The sequence below is a fragment of the Dromaius novaehollandiae genome, chromosome 7, assembly GCF_036370855.1.
Source record: "Dromaius novaehollandiae isolate bDroNov1 chromosome 7, bDroNov1.hap1, whole genome shotgun sequence".
Taxonomy (NCBI): Eukaryota; Metazoa; Chordata; class Aves; order Casuariiformes; family Dromaiidae; genus Dromaius; species Dromaius novaehollandiae.
In genome coordinates, this window is record NC_088104.1 from 8,571,420 (window position 1) to 8,589,852 (window position 18,433).

Consider the following 18,433-nt stretch of genomic DNA (forward strand, 5'->3'; position numbering starts at 1 on the left):
GAAGTAGGAAGAGCTAAGTACTAAACTTTCTTTTATTATTATATTTCAAATCTCAAAACTTGCCAGCATGAGGGGTAAATTTAGCCTTAAAAGTTAATAATCAGGTCAATAAATAAATAAATAAATAAAGCCAGGTCATCCCATCCTGGTGCTAGTGCTACCTGTAGCTGTCTGTATACCTGCTCAAATGCTACTAGAGAACATACCAGTACCTAGAACAAAAAACAGCAAGTCCCAACTCAGAAAAAAAATCCACAACTCTGACCATATTTTTCAAAGTTAAGTTGCAATTCTCATGTCTGTGTGTGTGTCTGGAACATTAAACTATAGATACCTTAATATATCAGGGCATACAATATAGTATAGCCGGGGGGCGGGGGGGATTATGTACTATCCGAGAAATGGCTGGATCTCACTGAGGACACAAGTGAGCATGTCATATTGCACACATGGTATTTTTCGAGTAAACCCTTACTCCTCCAATCTAGTATTTGCTTTACGGTAAAACCTTGATGTGAACTAGGAGATTTTGACTCGCATTGTATGACCATACAGAGGACAATCTCAAGTCTTGTCCCAAGCAGCAAGAAAAAGACAGAAGTAGTGGACAGGCTGGACAGTTTGAAACATGAGGAAACAAACGCTCCCAGGTAGTGCTGCTGAGCGCCACGGGCACTCCAGCCTCATGTTTTTCTGCAGACATCACAGCAAAGGAGAGTTTTCAGCAGAGGCTGAGGGGGGTAGCGGAGTGGCACCTTTTAGAGGGATTACATTACGTGGCAGGCTGAAAATGGCCATACCCCATAGAAAGTATGCTGAAACTCTGCAAGACTCAGTCGTGTTTTGGGCGTTTTTTTGCTTTTTTTTGTTTTGTTTTGTTTTGTTTTTTTCACGTCTTCACATTCAAAGTATGGAAGGAGTGGCTGGAACTGTGGTTAGAAAGGATTCAGAATGGAGATGAAAATGGCCTCACATACATGAGGTTTGATTCATTACCTTAATGGAAGTATACTGTGCAACATAGGAATTATATATAAGAATATAAGTGCAAAAGATTCATTTATAGTTTTTATTATTAAATAAGAAAAGCTGTGTTACTACCCACATTTAATCTCTATGACTATGGAGGAACAAGAACAAACTCAATCTCTGCCAACATTTTTCTTTACCTCAGAAGCGTGCCTTAAATGGAAGTAACACAAAGAAAAATTAGTGTTTTTGTTAGACAGTCATGCCAGGTGACTGTCAATAAAAATGCTCAAAACTTGCCAACAGCTTATAGCATTTTTCTTCTAAATTACAAAGAATACTTGTCTCACAAAAAGGTGTAATTAAGGATGCTTTTAAAATTTATTAATTTGGTTTTGATTTATTTTCAAGAACTTTTAAAGCAGAGGAAGTGCCTTTCCTGAATTTTAATAATTCAAATAGGTTAAAGAATCCCACAAAAATCCCTCATTTTATTTAAAGTACTGTCCTCAAAAGTTTCTTGTTTCTTTCCTTCAACCCACAGTATTAGGATTTCTTTTAATTAAGAACTACAAGGCAAGCCCTAAAAAGAAAAAAAACACAAAACAAAAAAACCCTTTAATTTGGCTCTGCTTTGGCAGTTGCTATAAGTCAAGAATTTTAAACAAACCTCAGCACAAAGATGCAAAAAAGCATCTAAAGGGATTTATGAACACACCCTGACATGCAACTGCCAACTTAATGGGACAGTCTTGACTGTCCCTGTAGGTGTTTAAACACCTTTTAAAAATCAGATTTCAAGGATATGTCTGAGCATACTTTGCACCCGTAGTTCTCATCAGTGTCAGCTTGGTATTGTGGGCTTTTAGCACCTCTAAAAATGCCTACACATTAAGTCACTTCTGATCATCTCCATCTGTGCACATTTACTCTTGTATAAGAGTACCTCATCCCTGTTTATAGTTTAAACCACAAGCCTGGACCTAGGGCTCACATGTGGAGTCAGGAATACTAACAATAGTTTATAAAAGAGTACGAGCAACGTCTGAGTTTTGCAGCGCTACCATTGCATTTTATTGGTTCAGTCCTCCTTAATGTATTAAAGGCAAAAAATAGAAAAGAAACTGAGAATTTCTTTAGCATTTGGTATATTATCACTTGCTACCATTAGAAAAAGAAAAAAAAACAAACAAACCCAAATTACTGATGCAACTCAAGAACTCACAAGGAAGAGGAAGAAAACTTTTCTTTAGTTATGAGAGCTGTGACCTGAAGACTTCATTTCATCTACTTCTCACGATTTCCTTAAATATTGGAAAACTAAGGTGTACGTCCCTTATGAAGTTAGGAATATGTAAAGCTCAACAAGATCATAAATTCATCCTCATTGTAAGAAATACTGGTTTACTGCTATTTTTATATTGCATCAGTTTTCTACCTGAATTTAATAATTATAGGTATAGAAAAACTTTTATGCATGTATTTACATACACACACAAACAATGAAAGCAAGACTTGTTCTAACATAGATCAACATCCCAAATGAATGAAGAATTTGAGTACAAAAAAGTACACGTGCAATGAAAGTCAAGGGAAGTCATTTTGCGTCCCTTCTCTTTTGAGAAGGTGGTCTAAAGCTACTTAATTTTGGTATCCACCAAAGCTTGATCAGTTCAAGGACCATCTACTCCAAGAAAAAGTGTATGTATAAAGTAAACTCTATCTTGTCATCATTTTCAGAACATCCATATAAACAGATGGAGTAAAAACACAGCTTATGGGTAGGAGAGACTGACCTTTCAGGACAGGGCTCATTTAACCCATATGTGGCAGCTAGCACTGCAGCATACTTTAAGGACACTACACTAAGGACACTAAAGAGCGTACAAATTTCTGACACCAGTTAGGTCAGCAAAAAAGTTAGCCTGGATCAGTCACTCAAACCTGAAGAGCTAACAGTGTCCCTGCATCGCTAAATTCTGCAGACTCTTACTGAAATCAATCAAGTATGTATTATAAACACGACACCTTAACCAAAATGCTAATTAGTTGCCCCCACAGGAGAATTTGTTGCTATTTCTACAGCTGACACTGAAGAGAAACGTGGCCTTCTTGAAAGCACGACAAGACTGACAAAGATTCTGCAGGGGTTGCAGCAGGCACAGGCTGCTGGTCCCTTGAACCTCATTAGCATTGCACAGCTGATGCTACCCTCAATAACACAATGCCAGCCCCAAGGGGTCTGACAAATACAGGTCACAGGCAAGGTAAGAAAAAGATAAGACGACCTTTTTGAAAAAAGGTTTTACCCTTTGCAAGCAGAAGCAGATTTGCTACAATGGCAGTAGGGAAATGTTTCCTTCTCTTGGTAAGTTCTCAGACAGGTCCACTTCTGAGGGCTGGAAGCATTATGAAATGACTCCCAAGAGCAACTGTACAGTAATTAAATTTCTTTAGAAAAGCCAAAGAATGAGAAGCAGCAAGATGGCTTGACTAAGTAGTTATGCTAGGTGAGGAGGCTATTTTCACTTTGAAGAAAATGCAAGAGCTCCCAATTACTTTAATGGGATAAAGTGCTACCCACACTGTTTTGATACAAATTCTCATCTATGTGCCAAGAGTATTAATTAGAAACAAACTGTTCATAAGTAATCCTGAAATACTACTACCCCTTACTGCTATCAGTCCTATTAAGGCAGTCACAAGTCTTACAGGTTAAAGTAAAGGACCTCGCGGGCGCGTTTCTTCAACCTCCAACCAAAACGTTCTGTGACCACAGCAGGCTAATCTTAGTCTTCTTGGTTTGGGAAATTAGTAGAATGGCTACCTATATCTCAGGAATAAAAAAAGTTATTCTCATTTTCTTCTGTGTATTCTATCAAAGAATATAAAACAAAAGCAGAAAGCTACCCAAAAGTGCAAAATATTATTTCAAAGATACTCAGATTTATTGTTTAATTACGTACAAAGAATTATGTATGTACAGTTGATTTCTGTAGCATGAAAAATTAAATATCTGTTCTTTTTCCAGTGTTCAGCTACTGTAGGATCAAAATAGAATTATAAGCCATTTGATCTCAAATAGAGAATTATCAAAGCTGGGTATATCAGGACAGAAAAAAAACATCTCTCTCTCTCTCTATATATATATATATGTGTATGTATGTATGTATGTATCTGGTTCAAGTAACAGACTCAGTCCTATACAGCTAGAAGCTTGTCTAAGGAAAACAATTACATTACATTGTTTAAAAACATGATTTTTTTAAAAATTTAAAAAGGAATAATTTCCATCATTTAGAAGTCTGGCTTAATGATGCTTCCCAACTTTAAAAACCGCATTTGTTTAAAATACTGAGAAAATAAGGACTGCTATAGAAATCATCTCTGTTCACGCATTCCTGTATCTTTCTTGGTTAAATAGTGAAAATAAGTTTCATTTAGAAAAATAAAAACACAATACATCGAGTGATCTACACTGATAGCACTTGAGAAGAAATTCCCACCACTGAACGCTCTTCAAGCTCATTTTATACAAGCTCATTAGCAATGTACTTCCTTGCAGTAGTTGAAAAGTAATGACTCAACAGCAGTAGCGCTCTCTCTACGTTTATGGTTTCAGAATTATGCCTGATGTCTCCTTCATCCTTTAACTCCTAGTGCCATGTCCGGTTAGGACACCCACTATTACATACTTGCAAAGTGACTGGGTGAATGTTTAAATTTTTTCTTTCCAGTCTTATTAAAAAAAAAAAAAAAAAAAAAAGAGAGAGAGAGAACTCCTTCCAACTTCTTTAATGCTCACCCATGTGGCTAAATATGAAGAAAGCTGCTTCTCATAACAAACAAACTGCTTGTTTCCCTACACCTGTTAAGTGGTAACTTACTTAAGCAAGATCACCTGTGGATCAAGGACAGTTGGGCCTTCTCCCCCTGCCCCTTTTAAACACTTAATTGTCATAATCTACTGATACTACAGAGCCATGTAAGAACTATTACATAAATCCCACACAACACACATTCATTACATCTACTTTAAGATTTTGATATTAAAACATAATGGGGATTTTTATCTGTGTTCTGATTTTAGATGTAGATCACGTTTTTGTCCACTGCTGCAAAGATTTTGTTTATATTTGAATGAGATCAAATCATTTATTTCAGGAGTTAAAATCCTCAAACAAGTCACATAAATACTACAAGACTTGTGACAGAACTCAGACTTCGATGTGCTGATATGTATGTATAATACACAAAAAACAGTTAGTGCACTAATGCTGCTTACAGTAGTTTTTAAACAGCGGAAATAGCCTGGACTGCCCTACTCACTTTTCTCTCCCACCCTCCTTAACACCTGACTGTATCAATATTAGTTGCCAAAACTAAGTTTGACAAAAACTATAAGCACAGCAGATCTACTGTTGGCATAATTCCTCCATTTCAGTACAGCAGCTTGTTGGTCAGCATTTTCATGGTTATGCCTTTGCATTGTACTCGGAACAGATCTAATTGCAGCGGTGGACTCTGCAGAGTCAGACCAGTCGAGGCCCCATTCAAACTGCTGCTGTCATTTGTTACTGTCACCTATGAATCAGCACTGTTGGTTGGGTAACTGTGAGGCTTTCAGTGGTTTTCTGTCTGGACCTTCGAACATGCCCTGTCTCAATACCAAACCCTGTGCTTTCTCGTATTAGACTGAACCCTCCTCCACCCTGTGCAACATCAGTCCCTACCTAGCAGATCTGACAGGGTTCAGCACCTGCACTGAACACAGCAATGAAACAGTCTCTTTAACGTCACTTACCTTCTAGCTTAACAGAACGTGGAATAAGACAAAAAGGATTCTAGAGCAAATTTATGTTAAAAACACTACATCTTGTTCAGAGGGATTAGGAAGGACTGCTTGCTCTAGTACTCTGGCGTAACGATGCCCAAGCAGCGAGGTGCATCCAGCAGTGACGCTCACTGGCATCTCACTTGAGGTTCATTACAGCCTTAACCTAGTAAGCTCTCCTGGACTTGTTCAGGGTCTGGACACAACCAGTTCAGGTGGAATGGCAGTGGCACTCGTGACAGCAGAAATACGGAGGTACCTGGGACAGGTACGTGCAAGTGGGTCTGGGGACTTAGCCAGGGAGTAAGCTCAGCCCACAGACTGATCCTGTCAGTCGGCAAAAGCTGTGCTGCTTGAGGGTGTACAAGGTGAGGATCACTGCCAATTTTCTTTGAGTGAGGCTTAGCTACAAAGATAGCATGATCTGTATGCAACAAGACTTCCAGGAGAGAATGCCTAAGCTTCAGACAAATCTGCAGTTGTCCAAATGTTAGGCATTCTTTATTGAAAAGAGGTTTCACACAGTTTATGGTCCTTTCTAACTGTTTACAGTTCATTTAATCTATTTATCCCCAAAAAGAAAGATACATAACTACCAGAGCCTGTCAGGTAAGTCTTGGTAAACAGCTCAAGCATGGCTTTTTAAAGCGCCCTAAAGAAATTACCAAGCATCATCTAAATCAGATGTCCTTATTTCCTGTCTTGACTTGGTCTTCCACTCCAACCCCAAAACAATCATCTTCCTCACCTGTGTCTTTCACCCAGTTCTGAAAATATTGGGATAGCTGTATTTATCTGTGCCAGGAAAAAACAAACAAACAAACAAACAAAAACCCTTTCCATGTCTCCTTAGAAAACATCAAATTACATAATGATGGAAGGAATTAAGTTTTACCATCTTATCCCTGCACACAAGGCAAAGAAATCTCTATCCAGTGTGCAGGAGACCTAAGCTATGTAGAAGAGAAGAGAACAGTCAGTAGTTGGAATCTCCAGCTATGTATCCACAACAGTTATCCGAGCACTTTGGAAGCAATTGGAAGCTATTTGGTTAACGCTCATGTTAGCATGGCTTCATGTCTGAAAAAATAATACTATTCTTAACGTTGAGATGGTACTTAAACGTACTACAATATGAGATATTAAGCATAAAATGACCCAAGGTTTGAAGACAATTTACAGCTTTAAGAAAAATTCCTATTTGTTAACTGTGAAAGACTTTTCAAAGACACTAGGTTTTTTAAGGCTGCTCACACTTACTGAGGAATCACATTGTTACTACTTTATGCCTATGTATTTGCCTATCTCAGAACCCTTGATTTACTGTAAGTGAAATACTTTTTTCAACAGAACTGTAAAGACTGAAGAACAGCATTAATTTTAATCTCTATGTAACCAGACTCTCAGTAACTCCAGCAGCAGTCAACACAAACCCATGTGAGAATATATACATATATACATCGGAGGCCCATTCAGAGGGACCAAACTGGCCTATTGTAGGGACTTTTAAAGTCCCTATTTAAAAAATAAATCAAGAAGTTTCACACTTCACTTTCACTCATTCAAGCCTCTCAGCCTTACAAAGAGTTGGCCTTTGCTAACAACCCATACAAATAAATAATTTTTGGAACCAAGAATACAACTCTTGCAATCACTTACTAGAAGAAGCCACTTGTTCTGGAACTTATGCTACAGAACAATTTTACAAACATTTTTTTCTTTTGGCAAGCAACAAGCATCCCCCAATGACCATGAATTTTTCCAAGTGTCAATTGCCTACAGAGTAAATGTAGCTTGGCCACAAATCTTAGCTGCATTTGGCCAAGTAAACAAAACAAACCTTCTGAATTTGCTTCTAAAGAACAGTACCCCAAGTATGAGAGAAAGGATAGTTATAGACACTCCACTCAACAGCTTTCCATAATGCATTTAGGCATTTCATCATGAAATTTCATGAAAGTTACTCCAAAACCTCTTCAGCTCTGTCTCAGACAGTCCTACAATATATTGTACAGTATCATTAAGCAACCTCTGGAAAAGCATCTACTTTCACCCTACGCAATTAAAGAGAAATTTGGTCCACTCACATATTTAAGCTTAGATGCACTATATTCTGTTGCTTTCTTTCACATTCCTTTTAAGCAGGAATCTTTCCACCGACTTCTTTCAGGTACCTTCTTCCTCATAGAGAAAGATTCTGTTTTTCCTGTGTTGCCTTGTGAATCAGACATCAAAATTCTGCTTTAAAATGTTTCTGTCTCCCCCCACCAAACCATCTGTACAACTATGCACTTTTCAGGAACACGCTGGAAATGAGAAAAACTTGGCTAGCAGATCTTAAAACAGATAGGAGAAGTTTCCCCTTGTGTAATGGATGTGCTTAATCCCACGTGTCCACATATAAATCAGGTCAGAACCATTCCCACAAACAAGCTCCTTTCATGCCTTACAATCTTGAGTTCTGTGACTGGGGGGGGGGAGGGAAGAATCCAGGTGATTTGGGTATCTAGGCAGCATATTTTTCTTCCAGGCAAACAAGAAAGGATACTGCCACTATATCCAAATCAGATCAGTAAAGAAGGGAAAGCTGAAGCGAATATTGCATAAATGCACAGAGAGGACCAGCTGCACATAGATAATTAAACAGATTTGCAAAATCTCTACAGCTTCAGTTTTCTCAGATTTAGAAATCTTTCATAAATTAATCAAGTCCTGCAGATATGTGGTATTACTTATGTTTATATTGAGAAGCAAATAAAAGGCACAGGTGATATCCAGTAAGTAGATAGGAAAGAAGAGGAAGAACATAGGAGGTAGAAATGAAGGAAGACAACTGTTACTACACAACTTTTAATCCTAATGGTGGTGGGAGGGGAAGTAGCGTTACATTCCCAAGTCTGCAGAGATCCTCCTGTAGCTGTTGCTCAGAAGTATGGCAACACAATACAAGCTGATTACATCTCTATTTTGAACACTAGATTCTCATCAGTTCCCTATTTCAATGTTCCAAAGTATTTCCAGAAGTCAGAATAGACAAATACTATTAACTCAGACAAACCTGGTGGGGTGGGAGACAGACAGACAGACACAAAAGAGAAGCTGAGGTAAAGCAGTAGGATGCCTGGGAAACAGCTTCAGTGAGAATTAGGGAATGTTCTATATACCCCAACAGCTGCTCGACAAGTGGTAGCTAAATCAGCTTCTTCCCTGAAAGCACCATAAATAGCTCTCAAGAGTTGGTGCGGAGGGAAAAAAAAGAGTTGCAGAAGTTGTCTTGACTTGTGCAGGAGGACCTCTTGAGAGTTAGTTGCCCTCTTTCACCACTAAGTGCCCACAGAACAGCAGTCTTTCCTCCTGCTGCTACCAGGAGACAAGAGCCTGATTCTAACCGTGTCTGCCAGGATGCAGAAGTGTCACACGAGGCACGATGTCACCCATACAAATGTGTCATCCTCCTACTCCCCTTTCACTTCAGCCCCCATTAGCAGTGAAATGAAGACCTCACCAAACCATCTTGGGAGTCCTCTGTGCAGCAGCAATAAAGAAGGTTTCAGTATACAAAGCATATACTGCAAAGGCTCTTCTGAAGGCAATAAAACCAGGGGGAGAGAGAAGTTAACTAAATCAAGCTCAGTCCAGTATCTGCCTGTTCATGAAAAAAGACAAATCCCATTCATATTAGCAAGCCAAACATGCAGCAAAAGCCCTCCATGATTTAATTTAAGTCATCAATTTGAGATAGAAGATTATTTTATAACTATTGCTTATATGGAAAAAAACAGTATTAGGTGCTTAGTATACTTTAATTATTGTTTAGCACCCTGAGGCAGGTGGAAAGGAGGAGGACACAGTCAAAAAGAGCTGCCACCACTGCAGAATGCAAGCTCAGAAGTAGCTCACGGGGAAAACCTCATCTGTAATCAGTCCTAAAAGACATGCTCACAATCTTAGGTCTGACTAAACAGTCCTTTTTCACTTAACGACCATGGCTCCTACCTCCTCCTAACTCGAATATTCTGGCTTCATCATTGAGAGATGTACAACAAAAAGGGAACAGAACAGCTACTATAATCCTGCATGTAACATTAACATTAAAGCTATAATGGCCTTGAGTTTTCTGCTTTTCACACTTCATTTAATAAAAAAAATTCACAAAGGCAACCACATATGTAAGACTGGTAAGCATTCTGCAATTAATCAGTAGAAGTAGGTGACAAAGCGTTTCATATGCTTACCCACAAAGCAGATGACAACCCAACACTAAGCATGGCATTAAAGAACAAGATTCTCTCTGCCATAGGTTATGAGCAGATTAAAGCTACTGCTCGCATGGAGAAAACATCTGGAAGGCAGTGTCACATACAGAATTTAATTTTTCACTAAGCAAACGTAACAGCGTGAATTTGCATTTATTAGTTTATCTGCAGTCTGGCTGCCTTGCAAACAGCCACTCACGAGGCAACATAGGAAGAAAAAAAGGAGGAATGGCTTGAAGTATTTTCATATGATTACTCCTCCGGAGTAACTTTAATGGAAGATTTTCCTTAAATATTAAAGAAAAATACCATTTTTTGGAACACAGAGAATCCTTATCTAGAAGGCAGCGTGAGACACTTTGAAATAAGCAACCAATTCTTCACATTTTCTGTGCAACTTCCAATTGTCATTGTAAAATGAAACAGGAAGAACTTGAAGATCTTGTCAGTTTTCAGATGAAAATCCTATTCCTGAAAAGGATTAATGGGTAACCTAAAAGTATCAGCCACTAATCTCCAAAAGTCTAAGCACAGCACCTCAGAAAGTCCTATACCAACCACTAAGAGAAATTAGTTCAGAACTCAAATCAGATCACACTGGAGTAACATCGATCTTCTTATTTCAGAGCTGTCACATTTTAAATCTTTTATACAGTTTCCACATAAATTATTAAAAGCAAAAGAGGTCTGTGCCTGAACAGAGACTAACCAAAAGTGACATTTCAGTTTAATGTTACGGTCTTAACAAGACTTTTAAAAAGTTCACCTTCAGTCGCTTAAGGTGCACGTCTCTAAAGGCACCCCAGGCAAACAAACAAACAAGAGATATGTACCAGACTGCTTAAGGGTTTCTATAAAATGATCCGGGATCAAGCAGCAGTACTTCTAACACTGCAATCTAACAACACAACTTCTTTCTTAATCAGTTTCTGTGCCTCACTCTAATTTCTAGCAGATTGACGTACTCTACCACATCAATCCCAGTAAAACCAAAGAAGCCGTTCCCATTTTAATTCTGCACATGTGTCATCTTGCAGCTAAACTGCACTCTGGAACCTGAGAGATGTATTCTCTATTTTGACTCTGCCAATGGCCTGTTGCATAGCTTGAATGAGTTGTACCTTGTTTCCCATACATAAAATAAATAGTACGTAATATCCCTAAATCTTTGAAATCCATTGATGCAGAGTCATACTGAGAAAATCACTGATATCTGTAAGACTGTCAGGACTAGAGCTTGCGCTACTTTATACTTAGAGATTTGGACCCTAGATCTGTTAAAATAAATCAGCAGGAAGCCTAAGCCTCAGAGACTTCACCTCTTCAGCTTTACTGGAATTTACCAGCAACATACACACTGTACAAAATCTTCAAGTGCCACTTACCAACTGACACATTAACTCTTTAATACTAATCTGCTATTGTAAAGCATTGAGACCTTTCATTACACTATTGATGCAATCACTTTCTATACTATACTATAACATAGATTATTTTTCACAATGGTAACAGTCCTCCAAGATGCAGACTACAGTACCTCCAGGTAAAATTTTTGAGCAAATTATAATAATTCGCTTCTGCAAGTTGTCAGCTGCACTATAAAGAAGGGGCCACTTCATCTTATGCTGTTATGCTCCAAATCTCCTTGAGCGACTGTGTAATTTACTAAAAGAATACAAAAACTGAATGAAGGCGTCTCAGTGGTAGTGCATTCCCAGAAGTGGTGGCATGGACTTAATCACAATTTTTACCATCGTATTTATTGCTTTTAAACTCAGCACAGTACACTGACTGACACTGCTGACAAAGCCAGGCAAGGACCAGAAAAGTGTCAGCTATAGCCTTTAGATACAGACTGTCTCTTTCCATAATGAGAAGCAGCACACTATCCATGTCCTATGACATCTTCCACTATAAAATTCCCACTTTATCTACAAACTTGTCACCAAAACTAAACCAACTGTATAACCACTGACAGCAAGACACAGTAACACTTATTTTATATAGTGTAATTTTACAGTGACATTTATGAGCTGTAACGAACTATATGAATCAATGGCATAAACTTACTTAACACATAATGAACTGGAGGGCAAAATAAGCAGTTTGACTGCTAAGTAATTAAACAATGCTCCAACTTTTTGCCATTCAGCATTAATCTCTTTTATTAAATAACATCATTTCTTGCTTGTTATATAACAAGTTTCTGTCTATCCCTGACTGAGTTACAATATCAGAGATCTACAGACTGGCAGTTCCTTTGGGACATTTATTGACTCTGGTTTGAAAAAATACAGAGAATACCATGAGAAAAGCCAAACAAAACCTTCACTCCGCACACAGAAACCCAACACACAATGATTTAACCAGCAACTTACTTTGCTTACGTGCTGAGCCCAGCAGAAACTAAATGGTGTTTGTCAGCAGAAACTGGAACATTAACAAATGCTGTGTAAACCCAGGGTGCCACCAAAGGAGCAGTCCCTCTTCCCTTGTTTGGGTCAAGATTTACTGCACAAGTCACATTGAATAATCAGGCTTTTTGTTTGGTTTTATTCTGTTTTCTTCCTCCATTGGATCAGCTTGCTTGCGATGGACCAGGTCTGCAAAGTTCAGCAGCAGTCCTCAGCCCAACCGGATCGACACAAATGCAGAAATCTTGTCAGAAGTCCATATTCACAGGGGTATAACAGTACACTGCTTTAGTTAACTCTGAGCAGGCAGACAAACTAATTCTGCATATTTCTGCAGCAGGAAACACAGAAAATCCACCAAGTTCTCTTTATATGTATACAAAAAAAGAAAGACCTCCAAACACAAGAGAAAAAAACAAGGTAACACATAATGGCTCCATGCTCCCTCGCAGCAGGGACAAAGCAAATGGCAAATACAGCTCATCTCAGCTTGAAGGCAAGGCACAGTGAAGGGCTGCAATAGACCCCACTCACACAGCCTGTCAAGGAAAGCAGACATGAGACGACTTCTTCCTAGCAAGATGGACTGATGGAAAGTTTTCTCAAGCCAGCTAAACCAATCAACTTTCTTGCTGCTGCAGCTGTAAAGACAACTCCTGCTTTACCTTCCTCTTGTCCTAATAAACTAAAAGGAGAAGTTCCATAGAAATAGTTAAACTGATTCCTCCTCTCCCCACCTCCTCCTGGCAGCAAATTAATCATAAAAGCTCAGGCAACTATAAAAGCCATCAACAAGAGAAAGGCAGCAGTAAGATTAAATAAAGTCAGTAATCTGCCCAAAGCGCAGGCAGGCAATTGAGCATGTTATTCCAAGGTTGATTTCCATATAAATTTGGTTGCAACAGCTTTATGTTACAATCTAAGCCTTAAAAGCAAGTTTTTCAGACCAGCATTTCAAAATGTTCAGTTTCTAAAGCAGGAAAAGAAAGCAGCCCGAAGTTCCAGCTGAAATATAACTGCTCTAGTAATCATCTAACCTTTATTCACTGTTAAAAGCTCAACCTGGACTGTTAATGCTAATAGTGTTACTAAGCTCTACGACTCCATGATGTGCTTAACTCCTCATTTTGAAATGGTTATGAGGATTGATGCTTCTCTTCAAAGAAAGAAGAAACCTTTTCCAAAATTTCACTTGTCAAGTTAACCTAAATAAGTGCTCTCCAAAAGGACTTTTCACAGACCTCTTCATTTAAGTTCCAGAACAGCAGTCCAGAAAACTGTATTTCTTTCCTGTTATCCTGGAGCTACTACATATGGGCTTATCCCAGAGGAAAACACTGCCAGTGACAACAGTTGAGTGGGATAACACTAGAACAACCCTAGTATTTCTTCAGTAATTTTATCTTATTTGTTATGAATCAAAACCTTGTTACTAGCCTTAATGTCAGAATTACTTTTGACACAGAACCCACAGAATTTTGTTGTCCTAACTATGAAGCATTAATTAGACCCTCGCTACTCTACATGGTTTCTGATTGACAATATTTGAACAAAAAGATATTTTTCTTATAAAGTACAAATGTTCTCCAATAAGAGGTCAAACAAGCCAACTTATACAGCCCATTTAATCAAGTATGTGCCAACACGCTGTGGACATTTTACCCTGAAGATATATTAATGGATGTGTACCAACCGTGCTTCAAAGAAAGATACTATACAAGTCATAACTAAGTCTTCTTTCTAATCACAAATATGCAGCTTTCTTGACTCTTGGAACTACAGGTATAGAACTGAAAGAGGAGGAGGGGGGAAGACAAGAAAAACCCACATGTATCTTTATTTTCTGCCAAGGGCAAACACATCAAGAGTTCTAAAATGCTCAGTCATCTTTGTCCTTTTTAGAGGAATATGTTCCAAGGCATGGTCAGCAAAAAATCCACTAAGAATTGAGAAATCAAAGGGAGCTTTCACAACGGTGATAAATGCTTTATGAAAAAAGGAAGGCACAGAGCAAGATAAGAATTGGTGGAATATCAAGATCTTTACATTCAAATTGGGAAATATATTCCCTTCATCCTCCTCACTCCCCATCTCAAATTCGTAACATATTTTGCATCTTTGTAGTACTTTTCTTTCAAAACCAACATTTAAAAATGGATCAGCAGCAGCAGAGATGTTCTGCTGGATGGGACCTTCTGTAAGGGAACTGCACTAGGTATCCACTTCTCTAGGAAGTAGAGTGTTTTCTGTCACGAAAATTAACTGCGATTTACCAAATGCTTTAAGTACATAAGTTCCAAAATAAAGTTAGTAGGTAGTTAAGATACATGTTTGTTGCTATCCTCAAAACTAAGATCTGAAACAAAGGCTTTTTTTGGTAACTAAAACACTAGCAGGGGTTTCTTCTACATATTTCCTTTAAGCTCATGATAATGTTCCATAACAACAGGATTTGGAACCACCTAGGTTAGAATCTGATGAATTGTAAATAAAGATCACAACTGCTTATATTTGAGCTGAAGTACTTATGCTGGAAACAAGTATACATCCACCATCTGGCACACCGTAATTATAGAAATTAAAACTTCATTTCTATGGCCTGCCTTTAACAATTTTTACTGATACAGTAATACCTGATCTTCTTAGGGAACATAATCCAGACTCATGCTGTTAAATGACCACAGGAATATACACTGTATGGCGTAAGCAGTTTATTAAGCTGGAATTAAAAAAAAAAAAAAAAAAAAAAAAAAAGCCTGCACCCTAGTAATAACAGAAACAGTTTCTGTAGTTTTACATCATGCCGTTAAACTTAATCCACAGTCAAGCAAGTTAATTTCACACCTGCTGAGTGATATCCTGATGGATGGCTCCACAGCAGGTCATTAATTTTCTTTCCTTTAGATTAATTTCCACACTATACACTGGACACAGTCTTTTGAGTTTCGATGTCTGAGTGCAATGCTTAATTCCTCTAAAGGACTAAATCAGTTTCTGACTGCATGCCAAAATGCAAAGGACCCAGATGTGATACAAATGAAAGGAAGTTTCAATAGGCCTGGCACTGTACTCTGCCCAGCCACACCTGTAACAGTGTCAGTCTCATTCAGCAGACTGCCAAATAACTTATGCATTCTTTTTAAGAATAGCCTCACAACTAAAATATTAGATACTCTTTACTTCTGAAGTATTTGTTTACAGAACAATTCAGGAGCATCAGTATTGCAGATTGCAGCAACTTTACTGAAACAATTGAGAAGTTACCTTTTTTGCCACAGAAGTCCTTCGCCATTTAGAGTTACTGACTTTATATCTAATAAGGTATAAAGGTTTACCAAGACCACCCTTCTTTTGAAAGGAAATCAAGATTACACGGAGTGAAAGAAGGGGAAGGAAAGGATAGCGTTCACAAACGTCAACAGCAGCCACTGTTGCCACCACAGCAGCAAGGGGAAGTTGTGGCTCATTTCCTCCCTCCACAGCTGATGAAAAGCAGCCGGGGGCCCTTGGAGGTCTATTGTGCAAGAGGGTCCAGTTCTAGTGGAGAGCTGAGCTGGGCCAAGCCAACAGCTCACAGCTGGGGAGCAGGCTCGTCTCACCCCGCACTTCTCGTCCCTTGCAAGCCCCTCACTCTCACTCCATCCTTTCTACTAGATGGGCCAAACCAACAGATCCCTCAATGAGCTGGGTTCAGATCATTAAAACAATAGAAACGTTTCTTACATTAGCTTTCTGCTTGCTTGATGTTCCAGGTTGTCTATCAGATGGGTAAGATTCATATCAGAGCTAGCACAAATGAAAAGGAGAAGCTCTATCTTCTGGTAGGGAAGAGTTGTTTACCATAGCCTTTCTTTCCCTTTTACAGAGTGATTCAAAGCAACAGCTTAAATAAGCCTTATCCTCTGTATTGACTATGGAGGGACCCAACCTTCCTAAATTCCAGTTAGTCTGTGCTTTCATCCATTTTTCTCCCTTTCCTGTCACTCCCCAATAACCTACAACATAGCTAACATTAAACAGCCATTAGCGCTTGTAACTCCTTCAGAATTTCCTATCTCTTGTTCTCACATCCCAATAACATAGTGAGAGCAAAGTGTAAGAAGAGAGAACTTCTTAATCCCTTTCTGACCACAAGGAATAATAACTGAGGGGGAGGGAGGGAGCAGTATGCTCATATGCTTACCAGCAGCCATTTTCAGTATCAGGAGCTATTACAGTGAAGACAAAATAGCGAAGAGAGTGAAGGGGAAAGTCGTTATGTGGTTTCATAAATCACACAGAAATGAATCACCGAATCACGTGTTCTAAGTATAATAGGCTGAGGCCAGGAAGCTGTGATCTCCTCTGGATCCATCTGTGCCAGCAGAAGTTGCTACTATATTCTCTCCGACCAGAAGGCATAGCTTCCTTGCATCTGCCCATGGAATTAGCCTGAATAAGTGCTCCCAAGACATCTCAGTCAAAACAAGTCAGACAAGCAGTTATTTGCTGTTTAAACTACAAAGCTAGTCTGGCTATTTTAATTAGAATAGTTCAGACTGTAATTATCCTGCCCCCTCCAAGATCGCAAAAATCTTTTCTATCATCATTCTGTTGTCCCCTTCTGGTCCAGCATACTGACATTATACCTTACTATCAAGTACTTGATCAACAGCTCTGCATGAAGCTTAAGTAGATGTTCATCTGACATGTACTATAATAACTACCTGTTTATTTGCCAACATGAGTTTTTCAATATGAATGGACAAATTTTACTGTCAACTCCTGTAAAGAATTTAAATGCAGGCTGAAGTAGAACCTGGATTAACAGGATTTAACTGTTGAATGAAAGTCAATGCAAATTATCTCAATCATTAGAGGTTGCAAGCTGCATTTTTTGGACACAACTCCCACTGCTGGCAATAGATCATGCCAATTTTGACCAGAGTCAAAACTATGCAAGAAACAGCTACAGTTTGAACACAATTTACCTTTTGGTCCTTTCTCCAATTACCCAAAACATAGTACAAAAGAGACCTTCAGAAATAACTAAGTTTCTGATGTCTGCATTTTTTGATATCTATGTGCACTTTTCTTTGTACCTCTCAGTTCTAAGAGCTGCTACAGAAGCCATTCTCTTTCTACTTAAGATCTCTCTGGCTGTTATCTCCCAGATCTCCTTCTCTTTCAGGGGCATACAATTCCTCTCCTCCTTCCTCAGCCTGGCCTTCTTTAGATGCTACTAGCTGGCACCTGAGCAGGCGGGGTTATAAAATAAGAACAAAGCCATAAAAACACACAAAAAAACTACACATGAAGATTGTGGCCTTCAAAAACTACCACCAACTTACCTTCCTTCCCTGAAATACTAATACTTCGAAAGAAAAGAAATTTCACCGTCCTACATATTTTAAGCTAGAAAACAAGAGAGCCCCAATTCTCATGCAGAGTCTTAAGCTGTTCTGTCTCCTCCTCATGCAGATAAAGAAATGAGATTTTCTGCAACTGCACAGACTAAAGCTTACAAAATCCCTTTAATTTTTATAGCACTTTGTAAACTAAAACCAAAGAACAAGAATGAATTTAAAATTGCTATGGGTTTGTATATATTCATTATGTACATAACCATATATCAGGCAGAATTTCTGAAAGCAAATCTAAAACAAGTGATTACCACTGAAGCAACATGATGGAGAATAAACTGGACAAGTGATATATTTAGCTTCATCCTATCTTTGTCCCTAGAGGAAAGCATTCCTTCTAGTGTGGGAAGGGGAGGAGGAAAAACCTTATTTGGTGTATTAAAAAAAAAAAAAAAAAGCACCTAGGAAATGAAGGCATGTTTTTTCTCAATCCTGATGACCTGCTTTGAATAGTCTTATATAACCATAAAATGAATGTATTTGCCTTGCCATGGATTTAAGCTTATATTTTTCAGTCTGAATGACAGAAGGTTCTTTTCTTCTCCTGCCCCCAACAGC

At 38.5% G+C, this 18,433-nt stretch overlaps 1 protein-coding gene across 4 annotated transcripts in view; it reads right to left on the reverse strand.

The window, feature by feature from the left end:
* Positions 1 to 18,433, reverse strand: part of MGAT5 (alpha-1,6-mannosylglycoprotein 6-beta-N-acetylglucosaminyltransferase) — a 136,426-nt gene that overhangs the window by 102,903 nt on the left and 15,090 nt on the right. The window contains exon 1 of one of the 4 annotated variants that reach the window (XM_064514627.1): positions 16,657 to 16,678. The exons of the other annotated variants lie outside the window; for them this stretch is intronic. The gene's annotated coding sequence lies outside the window, so the exon portion shown is untranslated. Of the gene's footprint in view, positions 1 to 16,656; positions 16,679 to 18,433 lie in introns of those variants that run through there. 4 annotated transcript variants of the gene reach the window in all.